The following is a 14,932-nucleotide window of genomic DNA, read 5'->3' on the forward strand; positions in this document are numbered from 1 at the left end:
ACACCCCTAAACTAGAAAATGTATGTTAATGATTCTTTTCCATATTATATGATACTGTAAAAATTGTTTGATTGTAAGTCACTTGAAATAGAAGAGTTAAGAAGATTCTAATTACGCCAACACCACACATGAACAGAGGAAAATAAAAACTTTTTGTATTTTCAATTGTGGGATACAAATAAATATTTTCTTATGGTTTTCACAACTTTCCTAGTAAAACTTTCCTCTGAATTGAAAATGTGATATTTTGATCCACAAATACAGTTTAAAGATAAAGTACATTTATTTTAAACAGGTACTAACATGGACTGTGAAAGGAACAAGGCTGTAGCCATTTCTCCCCTGATTCTGCCCCCTCCGCACACACTTTTTTTCAATCTAGATTGTTAACTTTCTCATTAGTCATTGGTCCAATCAGCCTGTGGGCTTCCACTACTTAAGGGTAGTTCCCCTGCTATGAGTGCTCTTTCTCTTTCTCTCACCCTTAAGGGCAGACATTCTGTTCATCTGCTTATTAAAATCTCATGTGAGTTCCCACATCCAGAGTGGTTTTCTGGGTTCTTTCAGATTGCAGATTTAGAAATAAAAACAAACAAACAAAATATTTGATAAGTTTTCTCAAAGTTTATTACCTTGAGATAATTGAGATAATTGAAAATAGATTTGATTCTTATTAGAAATACTTTTTCTTTAATAGATGCATCCTTTAAAGGTATCTGAGAAAACTACATTGATATGACAATGTATTAAGAATTATAAAGTCATTACTATCAGAATTAGGACACAACGTTCCTTTAGCATTATACACTTTTTCATAGGAGCTCCTAACATTTCTACTGTTGATCTTGGACCATGAACTGTTTAAATATATTCATCTTAAAGTTGGGTCTCTTTTGTCTTGTGCCTTGGTATATTTAAATGATATGTAACTAGAATAATGATGAAGTTTGTAATTATTATATTTTGACAAAACAGATTCACTATTAAACTTAAAATTACATTATATTTTTATTTTTAGCATACCCCAATGAAAAAATGAACTATTTTATCATTGCTGATTTGGTCACTGAGTTGCTAAATTTATAAAATTTTGCCCTAGTTAATCATGGTAAAAAGGAATATCAAATAAAATTTAATATACCCTAGAAAATCCTATTAGTTTTAAAGCATATTACCAATGGACATACTTGTAAAATATACACTATACTAACATAATAGAGATATTTCACCATATGAACTGCTAGAGTGAACAAAGATCGATGATAGCTTCTGAAAAAGGACCTAAATTGCATTGTAAACATGTTTTGAAAATTTAAAATCTCAAATCTCAAATAACTTTGAAATAGTAACACCTCCTTCCAGTGTTTTAGAAACAGTTTACACTGCATAATATTTTTGCAGCATTTCCATCCAGGAAAAAAAAATCAATTTTAAAGTTATCTTGCCCAGTTGGTTCTACTGAGCAAAGAAACACTCAGCATATCCTTAGAATAGAACAGATTTTTATCCATAAACAACATTGCACCTTATGGTAAAATTTTTAAAAATCAGGGTTTACAGAAGGAACAGATGAGACTGCTAACCTTTCTGTCTCTAATTGTTCATACACTCAATGATGGAGAGAGGTAAACCCTCTCTCATGGATTTCTGACAAAGGGATATATTTTTTTCTTTTGGGATACAAAAGCCTTAGCCTGTTCCATGGCATAAAAGATTGAAAGAAATTTTATCCTTTTTTTTTAGTGAGGTATGATTTGCATATATTTAGTCTTTGCATAATTTCCCCCTTTTCATGAATTCAACCTCTTTAGTGCACAGTACTTGGAATTTTGGCAAATGAATATAACACAGTAACTACCACAACAATCAATTCACATCTTACAGTATTCTATTCTTTTTCTTGAGGAATGTGCAGTGGATGTTTAAAACTACAGATGATGCTGCACCTTGTATATGTTACATTTTTCCTATACATATATACCTATAGTAAAGTTTATGTATTCAATACAGTAAGAGATTAATAACACTAGCCAAAAATAAAACAGAATAATTTAAATAACATTCAGCACTAAAAGTTAGGTGAATGTGGTCTGTAATGGTTTGGATATGAAGTATCCCCCAAAAGTTCATGTGTGAAACAATGCAAGAAAGTTTAGAGGTAAAATAATTTAGAGATGAGATTCTTGTCCTGATCAGTGCATTAATCTCCTGATAGGGATCAACTGGGTGGTAGATAGGTAGGGTGTGGGGGAGGTGGGTCACTGGGTATGATTTCAGAAGTTATATTTTGTCCATGGTGAGGGGAGATCTCTCTGCTTCCTGATTGTTATCTTCTGAGCTGCTTTCCTCCTCAAAGTGTTTATGCCACCATCTTCTGTCTCAGTTTGGGCATAGAGAAATGGAGCTGGCCATCTATTGACTGAGACCTCTGAAACTGAGCACCAAATATAATTTTCCACTTTTAAATTTTTTTGGTCACAGTGGTGAAAAAGCTGACTAATATATGATCTCTTTCTCTTCGAAGAGTCAAGACAAGAATCACTATGTACTTTCAGACCATGGTTGACCACGGTTAACTGCAAATGTATGATAGCTGACTTTTCATGCTGTAGTAAAATATGTGAGAAAAACAACTTCAAGGAAGAAAGTTTTTTTATTAACTCACAATTGTGGAGCTTTCATTCCATAGTTGAGTGGTTCCTTCTTTGAGGGAAGAAGTTAGATCTCAGGGGGATGCTTTTGGAGGAAATATGGAGACCTTAGTGTTTCCTTCTCTTTTTCTCTTTTCTTCCTGGTTCCCATAAGCCAAGCGGTTTTCTCCCCTATTTACTCCTACGGTGATGTTCTGCCTTAATGCAAGACCAAAATCAATGGACCAACCAGTCACAGACTGAAACTTCCAAAATTGTGAGGCAAAATAAAAGTGCTTTCTCCTTTTAAGTTGGTCAACACAGGTATTTACTATAGTAATGGAAAAGTGACTAACAGTGTTAAAATCCCCAACTTTAATTATGGATAGGTCTATTGAACTTTCCAATTTTATTATGTTTCACATTCACATGTTTTGAACCTGTTATGTGACACACATTTGCAATTATTAGGTCCTTTGGTGAATGTGTCCATTTATCATGATATATATTTCTTTTTATTTCTGCTATATTCCCTGTTCTGAAGTCTAGTCCCTTCAGCTTTATTTTGATTAGCATTAACTTTATGTACTTTTTACATGGTGAATTTTTAAAGACATTAACAATTATGTGCAAATATTTGAATAAAATTTCTAATAATTACATATTATTTGTTTTGCACTTTTATTAAGCATAAAAATCTGTCATTTGATGGATATGTTTACAGTATTTATCCTTAAGAAAAATATTAATAGAATTGTATTTAAATCTATTACTTTGCTGGGTTTTTGTTTTGTTTTTGTCTATTCTAGTTTTTCTCCTTTTCTGCCTGATTTTGAATTAATGAAACATTGTCCATGATTTAATTTTTCCTCCTCTAAATTATCTTTTCCTTTCAAAATACTTTTATTTAAAATAAAAAATTACAATAAAAAAAAAAGGTCAACACAAACCCTGCCTTTCTTTTAAATCCCACGGCACAGAGCAGTTTGGTTTCCACCCTATTGCACATGGTCCAGCCTGGTTCTGAATCAGGAGACTGCTGGGGCTGGGGTCCTGCCAAGGAAGTGGGGTTCAGCCTGAGGGAAGGAGACCAGCCCCTCCCGCTCCCTCAAGGGGCAGATCCTGGGTTTCTAGAGCCACCAGCAGCACACCCCACTGTCGTCAGGCCCTACTGTATCTTCCCTGAGGCCCAAGTGGTCACAAGGGGAGCGGGAACTGAAGGGAAAGGCAGAAGAAATGTGTGAGCGAGAGGTCAGACTCCCAGAAACAAGAGTCTCGTTAAGGCATTTGGAACAGATAAATTAAGGAAGACCCACCTTCACAGAAGGCAGGTGTAACCAGACACACACACATGCAAGTTCATGGAACTCTGACATGGGAGGAAAGGAGCTCAGTCACTCTCTGGAGCCCCCATCAACACACTGAAGAGTCACATCCAGGGATCCAACCCACTGAGGCTGCTGTGAGGAAGGGTTCTGCCTCCACTGTAGTTTTAGGACCCCAGAATGATTTCCATGATGTGATCTAGTTCATTCCATTCCCAGGACTCTGGGGCACAGAAGAGGTTGTGAGGAGGTTCTGTGGGGGGCAGCACAGGCTCCTCTTACACTGCAGATGTGTCAATGTCCAGAAAGAAGTCATGTAGGCCAGAGTCCCCTAGGTACCGGGAGCTCAGAGTTTCTAAGAAGACTGGGTCAGGTTTCAGTAGCACTTTATTCTGGAGGCCCCGGGGAGGCACTGGATTCTGAGGACCTTCCGTCTCGTCCATGGATGTCTCGAGCTCCCTGAGAATAGAGCCAATGGTGGTGGACAGGGAGAAATCTTCTTCACCAAGGAAGAGGGACTCACGGGGCAGGGCAGGTGCTGGAGCCAGGTGAATGGCAGCCTGGAGTTATTGTAGGGTGTTGTGGATGAGGACATGCCTGCGGAGACTGAGTGTCTAGGGGCCCAGGCTGCACTGGACTTTGTCTAGGGAGATGCGGAGCAGAGCTTGCTGGCAGCTCCGCAGGCTTGCTGGACTCCAGTCCCACTTCTCGTCCTCTTCCTCTTCTTCCAAATCCAAGTGTTTCCTCTTCATACCTCCCACCATGATGCCCTTGGCTGCCAGGTTCGCAGCGACCATCTCCTGGAAAGCCTATCGTGTTGCCCTCTAAATTTTTATGTGATGTCCCAAGCTAACAATTTATAAAGTTTTAGTTTCTAATCATACAACTTACTATAAAATTACTATACTATTTTATGTAAAATGTAAAAACTTTACTTTTACTTAGTTTTTACTAAACATTAATCATCTTATGAGCAAATTAAAATGAGGAAATAGGTACTTTAAAATTTGTGTGAACCTATTCAGTTCTTTATGTAGATCTAAGTTTATATCCAATAGTTTATCCTTCTGATTAAAGAAATTCCCTTAACATTCCATTTAGTTCAGCTCTTCAGGAATAGATATTGTTTTAGGGAATATTATTTCACCTTCATTTTGAAAGATAGTTATACTGAATATAGAGTTTTTTTTTATTTTTAAAGTTTGTTTTTAATACTACAAAAATGCTACTGTGTCTTTTATTTTGCATATTTTCTAACTAGAGTTGTGCTCTGTTCTTGGTCTTTCTATGTAGAGTGTGTCTTCTTTCTCCAGCTCTCTTCAAGCATCTCCCTTCATCTCTGCCTTGTTACTCTTTGAATAATATGCAAATAAGAATTTTCTCACCTTAGGAGAATTTTCTCCCCTTTGGGTTCTCTGAAATTCTGTGATTGGTGATTTCATTTTTCTTCCTTTTTTTTTTTTAATCCTCAACCATTTTGCTTCTGTACCTTCTCTGATATTCTCAATGGTAGAACATATTTTGTATTGTCTACCACTTCTGACTTCTTTTAAGTACTAATTTTTCTTTCTGTGCTTACATTTAGGTTACGTTTTCTTGTTCTGTTTTCAAGTTCACTTACATTTTTTTTCTTAACTTGAATCTACAGATAAGGTTAAGAAGAATTCATCTCTAATGCTGTATTTCGTTTCTAACATTTCCATTAGATTATTTTTGGAACTGTCATTTATTGCTGAACTTTTAAATTATCATTTTTAGTGATGTTTTCCGATCTTTCACTAGATGTTTTTGATAAATTAGTCATCAATTTAAAATTGTTTTCCCTGAAAGTGATCTTTAAATCTGATGGTTGTTTTGTCTGTTAACAAGGGGATGTTTCCTCCTTCCCTTCCCTACTCCTTGCTCTGTTCCTTCATTCCTTCCTCCCTTCTTCTGTCCCTTCCTCCCTCCGTCCCTTCCTCCTTTCTTTGCCTTCCTTCCAGATGCCATGTGTATAGGACAATGATGTCTATAGGGTTTTGCATGAGGAAATGAGCATACCTTGCTTCTGTTGAAACAGCACTAAATGTGTGTGTGTGTGTGTGTGTGTGTGTGTGTGTGTGTGCATGTGTGTACTCCTGTCTATCTTTGTCTCACTAAAGGCTTTATATTTTCTAGGTATACCTTGCAATTATACTGAGGGTTGGGGTGTTCAGAGGGGTTTTCTCAACCTGTATATTCTAACTTTGTTTTTTGTCTTCCCAATGTGAAGGAAGGAATCTCTGTTATTTTGTCCTGAATCCAAGAGTATACTGTTGTGACTTTATGACCATATTATTCCCTATGGAATAGACTATTTTTAGAGCAGTTTTAAATTTCAAGAAATATTAGAAAGCATTAAGAATTGGATACATGTCTCTCTTTCACTCTCTCTCTCATGCACAACACATATATAGTTTCCCCTATTATTATGATTACTGTAAAATATCTGTTAAAACTGATGAAAGAATAATGGTACTTAATGCACTCTTTTGTGGTACTTTCTGGGATTTTGACAAATGTGTGATACGAAACCCATTGTGATAGTGTCAAGAGGTATTGCATAGCCTAGTAATCCATAGGATCTTCCTATCTCACTTCCTCCTGTCTCCCTTCTCAAAATTCTGGCAACCATTGATATTTTTACTGTCTGCATAGTTTTGCCTTCTTTAGAATGTCCCATATTTGTAATAATACAGTATAGAGCCTTTCCATATTTGGTTCTTTGAGAAATATTCATTAAGGATTTCTCTTTATAACTTTTGATGGCTTGATAGTTCATGTTTTTTATTACCATTAATAATCCCTTGAATAACTATTCCAGTTTGCTCATCCATTCATCTGTTGAGATCTATCTTTATTGCTCATACAGACTTCAATTCAAAAACTCCACCATCCTGAGCCTCCAGCCATTAATGAATCACATTTTGATAGTCCCCAGGTGTACAGGCAGTTGGTTCCTGCTCATAAGCTTCTGTCCTGGGAAACATGCCTCTCTCTATTCACCTGCCCCACTCCCCTCTGCAGCCCCCCTCCCCCATTTAGGACCATGTTTTGTCCTGTGACCTCTTATCTCTGATAAGAGATAAAAAGAGTTTGTGATTTTTAGTTTGCTTAGCTTTTGTTTTGAAGTCTGTTGGTGTTTTGTTGGAAGACAGGGGATTTTTTGTTATCCTGGCCCATCCACAGATTTCATAATTCCCTGTAATTATGAATTCTCATCTTTAATTCTCCTTAAAGATGAGACATTTATTTCCCTCTTCCCAAGGGCAAACAAACTGCCAGGTTTTAATGACTGGTCATCTTGGGAGACAGTTTCCTGCTTTGACATTTCTGATGATGCTAAACCCATAAAAGCAGTTGATCTTTGGTCACAGAATTTCCTGTTCCTTTTGTATGTTTAAAGTGATTTTTCTTTCATCTCCCAGAAACTATGGATATTTATTTGCATCTTTAGCATGACAAAATTTTCTGTTTCTCCTCTTGAGGCTTAAGTTGTTTGCTGTATATAGAAGAGCAGGTGAGAATGGACTTCATGCCTTTCTGATAAGGTTGGTTAATTGTTACAGGAGACTTTCTCTGGATCACAGATCTGCTTCCTAATGTTCTCGTGAGTACCCACCAAAGGATCAGAGGAAGAGACTGACTGAGGGTGAATTCCTTTTGTGTTCCCAGGATTTCCTATCATGCTAGCAAAGAGAGAGACAACAGCAATTTACTAAAATGTAACTGCTTTCTTTCTACCTAAACATAGGGCATCCACTCTTTTCCCCCATGCTTTGTCTCAGGTTTTCCACTCTGTAATCCTGCCTCTCCATAAACTTCAGGTCTCTGGGTTGGCCTGCAGGCTAGCTTCTGATGGTTTCAAAATATGTTGTGATTTTGCAGCATACCCAGCTTTGTGTTTTTGTTCTTGTGGTTGTTATCATCGGCATCATACAGACTCTCTTTCTAGCTTCCTAGACAGAAATAGAATCCAGGCTATGTTTTAGAGTCTAAGTTGAGTTTTAATTATGGTAGCCTCACCCATTAGTGTGCTCAGTAATGTCTCTGGTTTATTTATTTTGACAGTATAAAGTGATAATGCTTTATACTTTTTACCTGCATGTCAAAATAAAAAAAAAGATATAATGTGACCTACAGAAATAACTACAGTATGTTATGAGACTAAAAACAGAAAGAAATTCATGGTAAAGGATAATGAGGTGAAGAATATCATAAGGCCTTGTATAATTGTTATAGATGGAAGAGCAAATAAGGTGTCCTCAAGAGAAGAACAAACCATTTTCTCAGGGAGAGAACACAGAGGTTTGGAGGGAAATTTCTCTCTTGAGTCATCATAAAAGAAGAAAATTGGAGTACAGCAGACAACACCTGAAACATCATCCCAATAATAAATATAAGCTTTAGGTGTTTATAGGTTTCTTATATGTTTCTCTATGGAAATTGAGGCCATAATGCCAAAATTAGTAAAAGTAGCATACAAAGGAAACACAAAAGCACCCCTCAAATCCAAATAAGTATTTCTCTTTCTTGATCTTTGAATAAGATAAACAATATAGATAATAATGGAGTAGAGGTTGTATGGACCATATGTCCTTCAAGTAGTGCTCTAAGCCTCTATAAATATTGGTTTCCAAACTGAAATATTGGTTAACGTTGGAAATAAATATGTATTATTACATATATATATATATATGTATACACACACACACACACACACACACATACAGTCTCATATATATAAAAAACCCAGAAGAGAATGTAGTATTTTATAATAACCACTAGAAGAAATATTAAAATATGCTTTTGTGAATTAAAGCACTTTAAAGAATTATGAAGTGTGAATATATGGTCATTCCAATTTTGCTTTATTAGGATGATGATAAAGTATATGTGCAGTGTACAGGACCCCTTGCAACACTGAAAATGAGAGTTGAAGATCCGTGAACTTTATACTGCTGTTGTGAAAACTATAGGCCACAGTGTTTGAAAAATTTTTATTATCTGCAAATTTATTGATTCTTACTGGTCTTCAAATATGGCTATTTATAATCAAGTCCCTTTTGTAATTTCAGTAATATAGATTTATGTCTTTTCTATGTCTTACTAATGTAATTGGGAGTTTCCATACAAGACAATGGGTGTTAGTACATTTAAAGTACACATGCACTTCCCTATTCAAGGTAAGAAAACAGAGTTTTACTTGATGTAAAGGGACTGGAATAAATCCTTCTGTATAGTTACAACATCAGGCAGAATAAACACATTTGAACCATTAACTGTTAGGTTACAGTTTCCCTAGGCAAACTGTTACCTCTTAGAGTCTCAGTCTTATTATCTAGAAACACAGAATCTAAGGATTGTAAAGTTTTTAAGTTTTCTGTAATTGTTTCTCTTCATAAACTTGCACTTACAAAATAAATTTAGTAATACCTATTATTAGATCATGAAAATGCATAAGAATTTTGAGAAAATGTAATATCCTCCCTCTAAAATTGAAAATCTTAAGACCTTCAGGAGTTTGTTGAACACATTCAGCAAATTAAAATTAAAATTATTTTTAGCTTAATGAAGCAATTTATATAATATAGCAGAGTTTATATAAAATGTCATTTAATTTCTACAAGGCAGGATATTTTATTACAGAGAACAACATGTAGTCCATATGTTAATATGCAGTATATTAGGAAGAAAATTATCATTTGGAGACAGTTATGCAAATCTTGTATAATATATTACTGCACTTTAAAATTGAACATACAAAAAAATTACACATTAGCACTTAACCACTTTTTTTATTTTTAAGCATTAACATACTTTATTATTTAAAGTTCTATTTTAATATTATCAAATACAGTGATGCACCTTTATGTATAATTAAGGAAACTGAGGCTTCGGGAAGTTAACTTGTTCGAGGTTATACAGGTAAACAATAGGCCAGGGTGGACCCAGCCAATGTGCTTTTCAAGCCCATTCCAAGAGAAAACATGAAAAGAGAGTTGCAAGATCCAAGTAGCTACCAGGCACTACCAGTTAGAAGACTGCAAATTTCACACAAATTCTTCACTTGACTCTTGGTCACTGACCCAATTATAAGTCTTTCTCACATATGAAGGGTAATTTTTAAGAGCAAATACTCTTTTTTTAGGAGTGAGAACAAACATAAAACGTGTGGCAACCATGCTTCCAGGTTAATCAACAAACTAAGTTATGCTATAAACAGTCTCCAATAACTAAGAGTGAGATCCCTCAATTTAATGTGACAAATAATTATGCTGAGAACAGGCAGCTGGGACCAGGCCTAAGCTATAGCACATTTAAAAAGCTGCGCCAGTCAGGCGGCACCTACCTGTGGTCAGCACTGGGCCTCTGCCTCCCGGTCCAGAGCCTTCTGTTCACAGAGGCAGGAGGTGGGGAGGAGGGCAGCGGTGGGGGAGGCAGGGCCGGCAGGGGAGGCAGGTTCCTTTACTCTTTCCTGAAGCCAACGCCTGGGTTCCCTTCCTTGTCTCCCTCTCCGGCATGTTTGAACGTTCTCCGGGGTTTGGGCAGGGGGTTGATGAAGGGCTTTGTAGGGGACCCCTCTGGGGCCTCAGAGGTGGGCTCCCTGCCCTCTGGGTCCAAGTGGTGGCCCCTGCGGCCGGCTTCTGCGCCACCCCGGTGGTTCTCGGAAGGCGAGGGCTCCTCCTCTGCCTTGTGAGGCAGGCAGTGTGGGGAATAGCAAGTCCCTGGCAACTGGGGATCCAAGCCCGCCGGCCCGTCCTTCAACGCCTGCTCCAGTTTCTTGACCTGCTTCAGCACCGAGAGGTGATCGTTCTGGAAGCGCGGCTTGCAGAACCTCAGCTCCCGGCCTCTGCCCCCACAGGACTCTGGCTCCCCGTCGGGATGGCAGAGGTCTGGCCTCCTCTCTAGGTCCTGACCCCCAACTTTCACTGCCCCTCTGCACCTCTCACTCTCAGGGCTCTCTGTTTCAGACCTCGGTCCATTCTTAGCTTCCGCGACCCGAGTTCTCGCAACCTCGCTACTTCTGTCCATCACGCAGGACGGCAGGTAATCCTCCTGTTCGTCCGCTCGCCTGCCAGCTGCTGCAGCCGGCAACTCCTTCTTGCCTTCCCACTCGGAAATCTTGTCCTTTATGCTGAGGGCTTTGTGCTGGACTCCAGCTCGGGCGCACGGGTGGGGGTTCTGGACACCATCTAGCTGCTTCCTTCCAGCCCTGCTGGCTTCGTTGGGGCCGAGGTCTGCAGCTGGGCCACTGATGATCATGTTTGACCCGAACATGTCCACTCTCGCCTCCAGCATGAGGTTGTTCAGGCTTCCCAGGGGGTTCCTTCTGAAGGGCGACTCCCAATCAGTCTTGGCAGAAGGGATATAGGACTGAAATGGTTGCCTTAGAAGGGCTTCTCCAGCTGCTGGACCTTGCACTTTGACCTTGTGAGTCAATCTGTAACTCAGGTTTTCAGTCTGGCTGTGGCTGCCCTCGGCTGGCCTGCACACTGTCATCATGTCAGCAACAAGAGGAGCTCCAGGTGGCCTCCTCGCGGGCGGCGGCTCCGCAGGCTCCGGGGTGCATCTCGGGGACTTCCGGGCGCGCCCGGGCGGCGGGCGGCGCGGTGCGGGACCGGGCGGCGGCGGGACCCCGGCGCGCCATGGCCCGCAGTCCTCCGCGCCTTTGTCTGCGCGGCCTCCCGGGACCACCTGCGGGCCCCGGGGGTCCCCGCCGCGCGCTCTCGTCGGGTCCCCGCCGCCCCCGGCCTCGGCGGCGCGCTCCTCGCGGCCGCCCCGCGCCCCTCCCGCCAGCCGAGAACCGACTAGTCGGGCTGCCCCTTCCTCTTCCTCTCACGGCGCAGCGACGATCTCAGCACTTAACCACTTTAACACACACTTCAGTTCATCAGTTCAAGAAATATTTACAGAGTGCTTAATATGTGCTAAGAACAATCCCAGATAATGAGGATGCCCAGTGAACAAAACTGACAAATATGCTACCTTTAAAATGAACTTACTGGGCTGGGGGTGTAGCTTAGTAATAGCACTTACCCCACATGGGTGAGGCCCTGGACTTTATCCCCAAGTGCAACCAAAAACAAACAAGCAAAAACAAAAATAAAAAGGCAAACAAAAACATACTCTAGGGTGTTTGATGGGAGTGGGGGACTGGGAGAGGTGGAAGTGCAGATGGAAGAGAGGAACTAAATAGCTTGTCAGAGGTACAGGGATAGAGTGGGCAGCAGGACCATGGTGTGCCCCACTGATGAGGTCATGTTTGAACAGAGATCTAAAGAGTGCAAGAGCTCTGTCCCCCAGAGGGAACTATACACTATGAAGGAAATTGCTTGGTAACGGGTTAGAGGAAGCTAAAAGTGAGATGTAAGAGATGAGAAAGAGTCAGATGTGTGTGTGTGTGAGAGAGAGCGGGAGGGTGTGCTCATGTGTGAAGAAGGGTGCGAGGGCCTGTGGAGAGGGCTGTTGTCATGAGTACCTTGAATCCCTCTGAGGAGAAATGAAAAATCATTGGAAGATTGGGTGCAGGGAAGTGACACAATCATGGATATTTAAGAGAATCACTGTCTGTTATACTGAGAAAAGACTGAGGCAAGGAGTGGCAAAAGTGGGGAACCAAATTATAAGCATGTTGCAAATAAAAAGTTTGGAATCAGTGACCCACAGTGAACTTGGTGGGAAAACATTGGTTTCTGGCTGTATTTCAAAGGTAGGATCAAATGAATTTGATAATAGAGAGATGAGAAAGAGAGAAGCCAAAAGTGATCTTAGATTTCTCACCTGAGCATCTAGAAGGTTGGAGTTGCATTAGCTCAGATAAGAAAAAACCTGGAAGAGGGTTTTTTGAAATAAGGGACGCTTCATAAATCCAAGCATGGTTTTAATTTTCTATACTATGGGAAAATATTTTTGAAAGAAAAATTTAATGTTTTTATTGCCTTCTGGTTTGGGATGTTTTATAACATTTTATGTTTTTTTATTTGTTAGGCACTATAATGGTATGTATCCAAACCATCTGAATAGTCTGAAAATTCTTCCCTAGCATGAAATTTGTGCAGGTTTGGATTTTCTTGTATTTCCACTGGGACAATAATAAGTTTTCAATCATTTAAAGTGCTACTGAAATATTTTAAATTCAGTTTACATGAAGTAATTATATTTTTTAAAAAATTATTATTAACCATTTACTAGCTGACATGCCTTTTGACTAACAAATCAAAAAGTAGGAGATATAAATAAAATAATATTTTTCAGTTACTCCTCTGAAAGGGCATTACTATATAAAAAACCCAAAAAACTTAAAAAAAATACCCTAAAATATCCCAATCAATAAATGGGCAAATGATCTAAATAGACATTTCTCAATAGAAGAAATGTAAATAGTCAACAATTATGTGACAAAATTTAAACATCCTTAGTGATCAGGGAAATGCATATCACAGCTATGCTGAAATTTCATCTCACTCCAATTAGAATGTCAATCATAAAGAACACAAATCTCAGTCATTGCTGGCAAGGACTTGGAGAAAATGCAAACTTATACATCATCGATGGGTCTGCAAATTAGTATGACCACCTTGGAAAACTGTATGGAGATTTCTCAAATGACTAGGAACCTCCATGATGTAATCTAGCTATCCCACTGTTCAATATTTAACATAGAGAACTAAAATCAGCAAACTATGGTGATGCATGTATATCGATGTTCATAGTAGTGCAAGTAACAACAGCCAAGTTACAGAATCAGCCAAGCTGCCTGTCAATAGAAGAATGAATAAAGAAAATGTGTATATAAAGAGAGTGGAGTTTCGCTCAGGTATAAAAAAGAATGAAATTATGTCATTTGCTGGTAAATGGATGGACCTGGAGAACATCATGCTAAGTGAAATAAGCCAGACTCAGAAAGTCAAGCATCAAATGTCTTCTAAGTGGAAGCTAAAGAAAAAAAGAGGGAGAAAATAAAAAGAATTTAAAAAAGGAGATCTCATGAAAATAGAAGGGAGACTGATAGAGTAAAGGAAGATCAAGGGGGTAGAGGAAAAATGGGGAAGTACTGAGGAATGAAGTCTGTCAAAGTGTGCTACATCCACATCTGACTACACCACAGTGAATCTGGTTTATATATGCAATTATGATGTCCTAATTACAATAATAATGATAGTAATAGTAGAAGGGAGATCAGTACAGTAGAGCAAGTGTTTCAGGAGAGTGGAGTGGGAAAGGGGACACACGGGAATGAGATTGATCTAATCATGTGTTCATGTGCAAATATTGCATAGTGAGTCTCACTATTATAATTACAATGCTTTCCCCCACACAAAAAAAAAAGGATTCTTAAGAGTTTAAGCTTTTAAATGTTAAGGAATAATGTTGTTAAGGGGCATTTTAGTCAGGACAAAAAGAAAATGAAAGGAAAGAAGAGTAAGAAATGGGAAATGTGGTTGTTGTCAGGCCTCAGCTGATCTGAGAGGCCATGATCAATTTAATGTAGTGATTCACTGCCTCTGGGGGGTCAGATCTGCTTTTCTAAATTTGTTGTCAACTACAGAGTCTATCCTCATAAGAAATGCCCTGACATTCAAACTTTTGCTTACAATTTTAGAAAATTCAGGGATTCCCAGAGACCTCCAAGTGTGGATGTCTACATTTTTTAGGAGTAAATCTGAAATGCTGTAGTTTGTAGATTCCTTCTCCAGAATTGAACCAATACAAAGTCAATAGTAGAAGAATGCTACCAATGAAAAGATGAAAACCATTCAAGCTTTTACTAACCTTCAGAAAATGTCTGTCTTTTCATTATAAAAGAGTGTAGGTGGAGGGGGCACTTGCATGTACCCAAAATGATGACCACTTTATATAAGAGCTTTTATTTTAAAGATGAGGGCCAAGAAAATGGAATCTTCTGGTCCAGAAGACATGGCTTCCATCCTCTGCCCCACTCCCAGTCCCCAATTA

At 38.9% G+C, this 14,932-nt stretch overlaps 2 pseudogenes; one reads left to right on the forward strand and one right to left on the reverse strand.

Moving 5' to 3' along the window:
- Nucleotides 1–14,932, forward strand: part of LOC124974847 (probable RNA-binding protein 19) — a 470,746-nt pseudogene that overhangs the window by 274,212 nt on the left and 181,602 nt on the right.
- Nucleotides 4,123–4,719, reverse strand: LOC124974835 (SERTA domain-containing protein 3-like; annotated as a pseudogene).

The sequence above is a fragment of the Sciurus carolinensis genome, unplaced genomic scaffold (assembly GCF_902686445.1).
Source record: "Sciurus carolinensis unplaced genomic scaffold, mSciCar1.2, whole genome shotgun sequence".
Classification (NCBI taxonomy): domain Eukaryota; kingdom Metazoa; phylum Chordata; class Mammalia; order Rodentia; family Sciuridae; genus Sciurus; species Sciurus carolinensis.